We start from the raw sequence: 8,563 nt of genomic DNA on the forward strand, positions 1-8,563 counted from the left end.
ACATGCTGTGGAATAATATTAGAGTTATTATTCGTAAGAAATTAGATAGTTAACATTAAGTTATTACAATACAACGTTGGTATTTCTACTATTATTTAATTTATTGGAGATATTTTAATATAAATAAAAACACCTGATGTGCCAAAAACGTATTATTGCTTTTCAGTCCATGGCACCCCAGCTATACAACTATTCTACCATATTATGCTATCAAGCCTATATTAAAATTAGAGAAGAAATGAAATATAACATCGTTACATAAAGTAATATAAAATAGAATAAATTATTTTCAACTGGCACCTAACAAAGCGGCGTTAAATTTAATATAAGCGGCGTAAGTCTTTTCGATCAGTTGTTTAGGCAAAGCCCAATACGTTGAGTTCAGGTAGCGTATACATTTTCCGCTGGAAAAAATGGCGCAGCTGAGCGGAACTACTCAACTGTGCGCTTCTAAGACAAATAACCAACGGTTACGAAACAGCTACGTCTTATGAACGCGCCCATTAAATCGTCTTTTGTGGCTCCACGGTACATCATCTTCGTAGGATATTTCTTATATTTCATTGTCGTTGCATTCAGTAGCATCCTCATTCCATTCTCTAACGTTGAAAGCATTATTCGTGGAGTGAAATTTAATAAATAAATCTTTTAGAGTTTACAGTTCTGAAAACACAAACCGCAGGACTCAGGTTTTGTAAAAGATTGGCTGCGCTTTCCTCCAAATCCGGTAAATTCATATTTAAGTTTTTTCGAAGGATACTCAATGGAATTTCATTTTCAAAATAATCTTCAATTTCGACCATATTCAAAACATTGTTCCAGCATCTGGATAGCACAACAGCATCCACTATACTAAGTGTGATTTGCTGGAATAATAAATTATATGCCAAAACGTGAAAGTTATCTTTATAAAGCTATTTATGCATTTATTTGCAAATATTTGGTAAAATTATAATGGGAAAGAAATTTAGTATAAGAGGCATATTTAACAATAAGAAACCCGAATATTAAAGTTATTCACTGTAAGCACGTATAGACATTTTCAATGCAAATAAATAGGGGGTTCTCCAAATTACCAAGCGCTTGAAATTCGTTAGAAATTTTGTAAAATAATAATGTTCATATTTTGGAGCTTTTGCCTAAAGTTCATATTTTAGAGTAGTCAATGGTAGCGAAAAAGTGTTCATATTTTGGGATGTTTATATGTTAGGATGTTATTATTATCGCGACCTCACTTTATTTTAATTATTTTATCAATTTAACTCAGTTAAAATTTTCAAATAGGTGGCAACCCTCCTCAAAAATATTTCCAACAATCATCTTTCTTAAACGCCTTTAATTGGATACCTATGTATATTGTATGACATATCATTTATTTTATTAATTAAATTGAGTTAAATTTTCAAACAGGTGGCAACAATCCTAAAACATATTTTCTGCTGTAAGCCTTCTTAAAACTTTTTAGTTTGACACCCATATGGCAATATTTCTTTTACTTTAGGTGGCAACCCTCCTCAAAAGTATTTCCAGCAGTTATCTTTTTTAAACCCGTTTAGTTTTATATCCACGTTGCAATATTCAATTTATTTTATCAATTTAACTGAGTTAAAGTTTTAAAATAGGTGGCAACCCTCCTTAAAAATATTTCCATCAGTCATCTTTCTTAAATCTCTTTAATCTGATACCCATATTGTAATATGTATGCCATTTATTTTATCAATTTAATTGAGTTTAAAATTTTCAAACAGGTGGCCCCCCAAACTTTTGTGGTATAAATTATCCGGGTATTATACCGAACAATACAAAAAAAATTATTCAAATCGGTTTAGCCGTTCTCGAGTTTTTATGACTGTTACAAAGGAGCACAATATGTTTATACATATATATAGACTGTAAACAGCAATTTTAAGTGAACTAGTACTACATAGTAGAGCTCTAGATACCCGGGTATCGAGCAATGCGAGTAGTTCGATACTCGCTCGAAACTCGTTCATTGCTCAACTGCTCAAATGTTTGTTAAAAATTTTCGAGTTTTTGAACATTTTCACTAACAAAAGAAAATTTGTAAATTGTATTTGTCAGCAGCTGCTTTCTAAATCATGTTAAATAAATTATATTATTAAATACCAATGTAACAATCTTTGCATTATATATCAATAATTTGAAAAATTTAAAAAGTTGCTACCAAAAATGTCAATATAATAAAAAAAACATTGCTCAAATTACTTGAAAAAACTCGAATCGCTCGAGCTCATGCTCGAAAATTTTCGAGTAATGAGCATTGAACAAGTGTGTGAGTACTCGCTGCTCATATACCCGGGCTGTTTGAAAATGTGCGAACAAAATCGAGAGCTCTACTACATAGTAATTACTGATTTACTTCAGTTTTCGTATTTCTGTAAATTACCTTTATATGGGAGGTAGGCGTCGTTATAGTGAGATTTAAAAAAACTTGCAACCTATTTTGCTATTGTGAACAAAGGCCAACAGCAGTACAAAGTTTGGTATACATTTATAAAGCGGTTACAGAGATAATCAATTTAAAAAAGTTTACAATAATCGCAGTTTTTACTAAAAGGTTATTGTAAATTTCAACTCTAGTAAATTAGTTTCAGCAGTCACTAAAATATCGCTGTTTTTTTATGTATGTATGAGAACTACCGTTACATGGGAGGTAGCTAAGTGTGGTTATCGTCTGATTGTACCCATTTTCAATACCATCTGTCTCTAAATAGGCGTACCAAGTTTAGTTGAAATATCTAAATTTTTACTAGAGTTATGTTGTGGACGAACAGACAGACATGACTAAATCGATTTCTCTTTTCCCTCTAAGCATTTTGGTATATATATATGCCTACTTATATACATATACCTCAATTCCTTTAGGCTGTTACAAAGCACCGTTATCGAACAAAGTTAATATACCCTTGTGCACAAATGCTCCCGGGTATAATTACAGAAGAATTTTTTTTTTATGGAAATTTGTTCAAGAAATATGCTAAATTTCTTCTGCCAAGTTGCTCAATCCATTTTTAAAATTTAAGAAGGGAAGAAAATACTTCTGATAGCCAATCTTTTCAATTATTTTGCAAAACTTTGACTACAACATTTTGCATGTTTAAATCAAAGCAAAACTCCATACGAATCAGAAGGATTCCATGTTTAAATGATCTTCTCGAATTTCCTGTCCTGTCATGGATTTAGCAAATTCGCTTTTCATTAAGTTAACAGGGGAAGAAAAATAACAAGTACCTAATTTTTTTGGTGAGGATGCATTTTTAATTTCTCTTGCTTCCGATATAAAAATATAAGTTTTCACAAAAAATGCACCTAGCAACTTTTCACTATAAGCTAGCGTTATCTTAATTCGCAAAGGCCCTAACCAACACTTTTTTCGAAACTGCTTTTTCCAAGATTTTGGAGAGATATATTAAAATGCATATTCAATAAAAATTGTAAGGTACTAGTACCAAAAACAAAGGAGTTACATGCCACTTTTTGAAAAGCCCAACCTATTTTTGATATTATCTTTATAATGTTCCTTGCTTCTTCTGTAAAATAAAAAAAAGTTTGGTGTAACGATATTTATGTATGTAAATGTAAGTAGTATGGGTATATTACGCATTCTTATTTACAACATTAGAGTCGAAAATGAATCAACAAGTTATCACTTTTCGTTATCAATTCACATTCGGAAGTATAAATGTTTATATGCTCCCATGCATACATATGTATGTACATATGCACATGAATGTATTTATGTACATATATGTATGTATATACATATATATATATACGAATTTGCACATTATAAAGTTAAATAAAATTTGTTATTAGCTTTAAAGTATGTAGAACGATTGCCAGTATATTTACAAAGAAGTAAATAGCTGCTGGGTAACAACTTCCATTTAGCTTAATATCACAATTTTCAGAAATAATTACAATTATTGTGGTTACTTATTGGTGAAGTAAAGTCATTAATTTCTATGTGCAGCACGTTGTTTTGTTTTCAATATTTGCGACTACTAGTAGGAATATATGAGTTTAATTGAAATATCTGGCACTCGTGTGTTACGGTTTACAGTAAATCAACACCTTTCACGCTTCTGTCGTTTTGTTTGTTTTAATTTTTATTTTTTTTTTTAAGTTTCACTGAGTTACATTAATTTAACAGATCGTACTTCATAATATAAAAGTTTAAGCACTCGATGTCTTTAAAAAAGATAAGCAAAAAATATCTCGTAATGCGGCTTTTGCACAACCGAAAATTTTATTGCATACACAAGAATACGTTCAAAAATAAATCAGTGGGAAGCATAACAACACCTATTTTCTTGCTTTTAAATAGATACATGTGTATTTACGTAGGTATGGGAGAGATACCTCGAACATGTATTGCTTTAATTTGTAGAATATACATTCCATAGCTAAGGAAAATGTGACTAATTAAAGATCAGAAAGAACAAATAAGGAAAGGCAAAGAGAAAATTCTATAAAAATAAAATTTACTAAACAAAAACTCCAAATATGAAAGTGTAAATGCAAGAATGTGCAATAAACAATTTTTCGCTATTTATTTGATACATACAAAAAGTTTCATCGCATATAACATTTTTTATAGTTCAGAAATTTTGTTGGCATTTGTCTTAGAATCTCGTATTCCGACTAAAGTAAATATCCGATCACTCGGCTAGCGCTAGTTATTGTGGGCCATTTTTAAACTGGTATAAAGTTTTTACTTAGCAATCTAGCGCGCTTTTCCAACAACAAAGCTACAAATCGTGAACACCCCTAATGTTTCTGTAGGTTTTCTCATGCGACAAACGTACACAGGCTCACATATTATTCATAATAATCAGTGTGACCAAATTTCTTAAAATAATTTGGAAATAATCATGAATCTTATTTTTTACTGTAACCGCAAGACATTGTTTGGATATTAAAAGCGTAAAATATTGATAAAACGATAAATAATAAAATTATTAAAAATATGATGAGTTCGATGAGCTTTAATAGGCTTTCGTTAATATGTATATCATATATAACTTGATAAAACTGAAAGAAAGAAAAATTGTTTCCTTCTACCACTCATAAAGTTGCATGATTGTTCAACAGAAACCACTCAAATCGCGGAATGAATTCTCAATTCAGAAGAAGTTTACAACGTGATTTTAAAGCCAAAGAAATGCACTTGATTAAAAAGTACGTATACAGCAAACAAATTTTAATGTATAAAAATAAATTTGATTTAAAAGCATAGACTGACGAAAACATTAATCCGGATCAACGGCGCAGTTGATGGCAGAATTAAGTCTTAAGCGAGCCAAAAGAAATATTTTTTTCCGCATGGTCAGGAGTTCGAGTCCCACGCACATCAAAAATATGTTATTTTATTTTATACCCGAGCCNATTATAACTTTGTTCACATAACGGTTGTTTGTAACAGGCAAAACGAATCGAGATAGATATAGACAAATGTATACATAAATGATCAGAATGAAAAGAGAAATCCATTAAACGGTGACTGTCTGTCCGTCCGTCCGTCTGTGCACACTATAACTCGAGTAAAAATTGAGACATCTTAACGAAACTTTGTACGTGCACTTCTTTCGGGTGTAAGGCGGATGGTATTGAAAATGGGCAAAATCGGACAAGAACCACGCCTACCTCCCTATAACGGTAATTTTCAGAAATACGAAAACTGCGATATTTTAGTAACTACTGAAGATTATTCACTCAAAATTGATATTTACAATAATTTTTAGACGAAAAATAAGAATATTATAAATTTTTGGAAAATGGGCGTAGCCACGCCCACTTATGGTTCTTCCAAACTTGGCACAGGGGTTGGCCTTGGTACAAAGTACCAAATGACTGAAAATTATTAAAATAGGACAATAACCACGCCCATATCCCATAAAACGGTAATTTAGAGAAATATGAAATCTTCGGTAAATCAGTAAATACTAAAGCCAATTTATTCAAAAGTGATGTTTGCAATAATTCTTTAGCACAGAATACGTTTATGATAAAATTTTGGAAAATGGGCGTGGCACCGCCCACTTATGATCACATATAAGTATATCGGTAACCGTTCTACCAATTTGTACCAAACTCGGTATGGTTATTGTGCTTGCCACATAAAAGCAAAAAGTTGACAATTAATGACATCGGACTAAAATTACGGCCACTTTTCATATAACGGTAAATTTCAGAAATGCGTGAAACTTCTATATTTCAAAATTTAAGGACACTAATTTACTCTAAATTGATGCTAACAACAATCTCTTGAAAATAACTAACATTATTTGGAATTTTGGAAAATGGACATGATACCGCCCACATATGACTATATATGTAAGTTTATCTAATTATTTCTAACTGAACATTCAATCGAAGATGTTTAAAATATGGATAAAGCCATCCCTGCTTACCATGTACCGGTAGTTTTCGGAAAGGTGAAAAACATTTTTTTTTTAAACTTGCGCCGGGTATTTAATGTTCGGCTCCGCCCGAACTTAGATTTTCTTACTTGTTTCATTAATATATTTGTTTTAGACTTTTTTTCTAATAAAGGTATATAAAAAAAAGAAAAAACTACTTTTTGGTTGTTTGTATTTCCGACATGGTAGGAGTATGATGTATTGTGGAACGATTTTCCGTCATCCCTTGTCAAATTTGGTTTGGAGACAAACCGGTTTCGGTGTTGTGCCATCTTCAGTGTCATTTTTCATTCTGAATAGTTCGTGTTTCCTTCCGCTGTTTATGTATTCGTGTTACTATCTGTTTTAACTGTCATTAGGCCATGCATACCCATCTAAGTGCGACCGCTTTTGTTTCATTATCTCACAGGTAGGTGCCTTTTGGTTGCTTGTATTCGCCGGCGGGTAGAAATCCATTATTTTTATTTTCTTGGTTTTCGTGATTGCGTAGGTTTATGTTCCGTTATTTAGCAGGTATTAGGTTGCTTGCTTGTGCCGGCAGATAGAAATCCGTTATTTTCATTTTCTTGGTCTCTGCGGCGTAGGTATGTATCTTCGCGTTGGCGTTTCTTTTCAGGGGTCTTCTCATATTTTTCGTACAACATCTTGATACGGTGTTTGTTTTTTCGTTTATAATTCTCCCTTGAAATGTTTTCTGCTTGTATATCTCCATGTTTTCCTATATGTTCAAACGCCGTCCTTTATGCTGTACATGGAGGAGTTTGGCTGCCTTATTAATTTTCATTGGTATACATTTATTTTCGAACATATGATTTGCGAAGTTTGATTCTGGTGTGACGCTTGGTTTTTGTGTCCTCTTATTGTAGTCTCTTATATGTTCTCGGCATCTTGTTTTAATCTTACGGCCAGTTTGCCCTATGTAGCTACACTTGCATACACACGTTAATTTGTATACACTCTGCTTATCTAGAGTGTCCTCTTCGTTTGTGCTGTTGTTCAGTATCCTTCCGACGTTGTTCCTGGTTCTGAACGATGTGCGAATGTTGAATTTTTGGAAAACCTTGGCCAGTTTGTATGTCACTTTACCCGTGAAAGTTAACACTGCCCAAGCTGCATCGTTGTTTTCTTTCTTGTCCCTACTTTTTCGCTTCGAGTCCTTCCTAATTTTGTCCACCAGATCTTTTTTGTATCCATTGTTTCTGGCGATAGCATATATTGTGTCTAGCTCTCTCCTGTGTGCTTCCTTAGTTAGCGAGTTCCTAGTTAGCGAGTTAGCAGGAAAGAAAGCTACTCATACGCCACGTACCTACACTTGAGTAACACGCTTTTCTGTTCATATTTCATACAAAAAATCTTTGCGCATTTTCATTTGACCACTCATTATTTCTTATTTATCTATCGATTATCTTCATCAGTAACTTGATTTTTTTTAACAGAAAAGGTTTTAGTACAAATGGAAAAATTTGGCACAGAATCTGTTATTTTTTAAATTTTTCTTCTGTTAAAGTTTGATTTTTTTTAATTTTTTCATTAAAAAAAAGTGGAATGATTAACTAATTTGTCAGAAACTATCAGTCCTATCGGAAAGTGATGTATACATGGTTTATAGAGAATTTTATTGGCTTTAATTTGGCGTATCTCCTTTTAAGATTATTAAATTGGTTTGTCAGATATACGTGATTAAGTGGAACCTCTTTTCGTTTTAAGCTGAATAACGGTAAATTGCAAATATCTCGAAAACGTATCCATAGAAAAAAATTAACTTGATTTTCGGAATAACCGAGCAATTCTACATAGAAATGGGATAGTGGCTTCTGGAGAACGAAAACCAAACTAAAATTTGTGATCCAGTGTGATTTTTCACCCTACGCAAAACAGAAAAGCTCCTCTCGTTAGAACATGACGACCCTGGAATCTAATCTAATGAAGCGTACATATTCAGGAACAAATCCCACACACAATTCGATTTCACGCAAAAATTGCACAACATCTTTCACAGATCCTGGATTTTGCTCTGTGCGCCTCATTATGCACCGATATTGAGTTTGCATTCGTCAAAATTACCATTATAAATCTACTGTCTCACCAAGAATGAACTTAATTACCCACCTTTAAAAATT

At 32.5% G+C, this 8,563-nt stretch overlaps 1 long non-coding RNA gene across 1 annotated transcript; it reads left to right on the top strand.

Annotated features, from left to right (window-relative positions):
- Positions 1-4,077: 4,077 nt before the first annotated feature.
- LOC108372733 (uncharacterized) lies at positions 4,078-5,362 on the top strand. The gene is made up of 3 exons (XR_001848884.1): positions 4,078-4,368; positions 5,116-5,202; positions 5,261-5,362. It is a non-coding gene; the product is annotated as an uncharacterized LOC108372733 (long non-coding RNA).
- The last annotated feature ends 3,201 nt before the right edge of the window (positions 5,363-8,563 follow it).

The sequence above is a fragment of the Rhagoletis zephyria genome, unplaced genomic scaffold (genome assembly GCF_001687245.7).
Source record: "Rhagoletis zephyria isolate East Lansing unplaced genomic scaffold, Rhagoletis_zephyria_1.1 Rzeph_scaffold_00075, whole genome shotgun sequence".
Lineage (NCBI taxonomy): Eukaryota > Metazoa > Arthropoda > Insecta > Diptera > Tephritidae > Rhagoletis > Rhagoletis zephyria.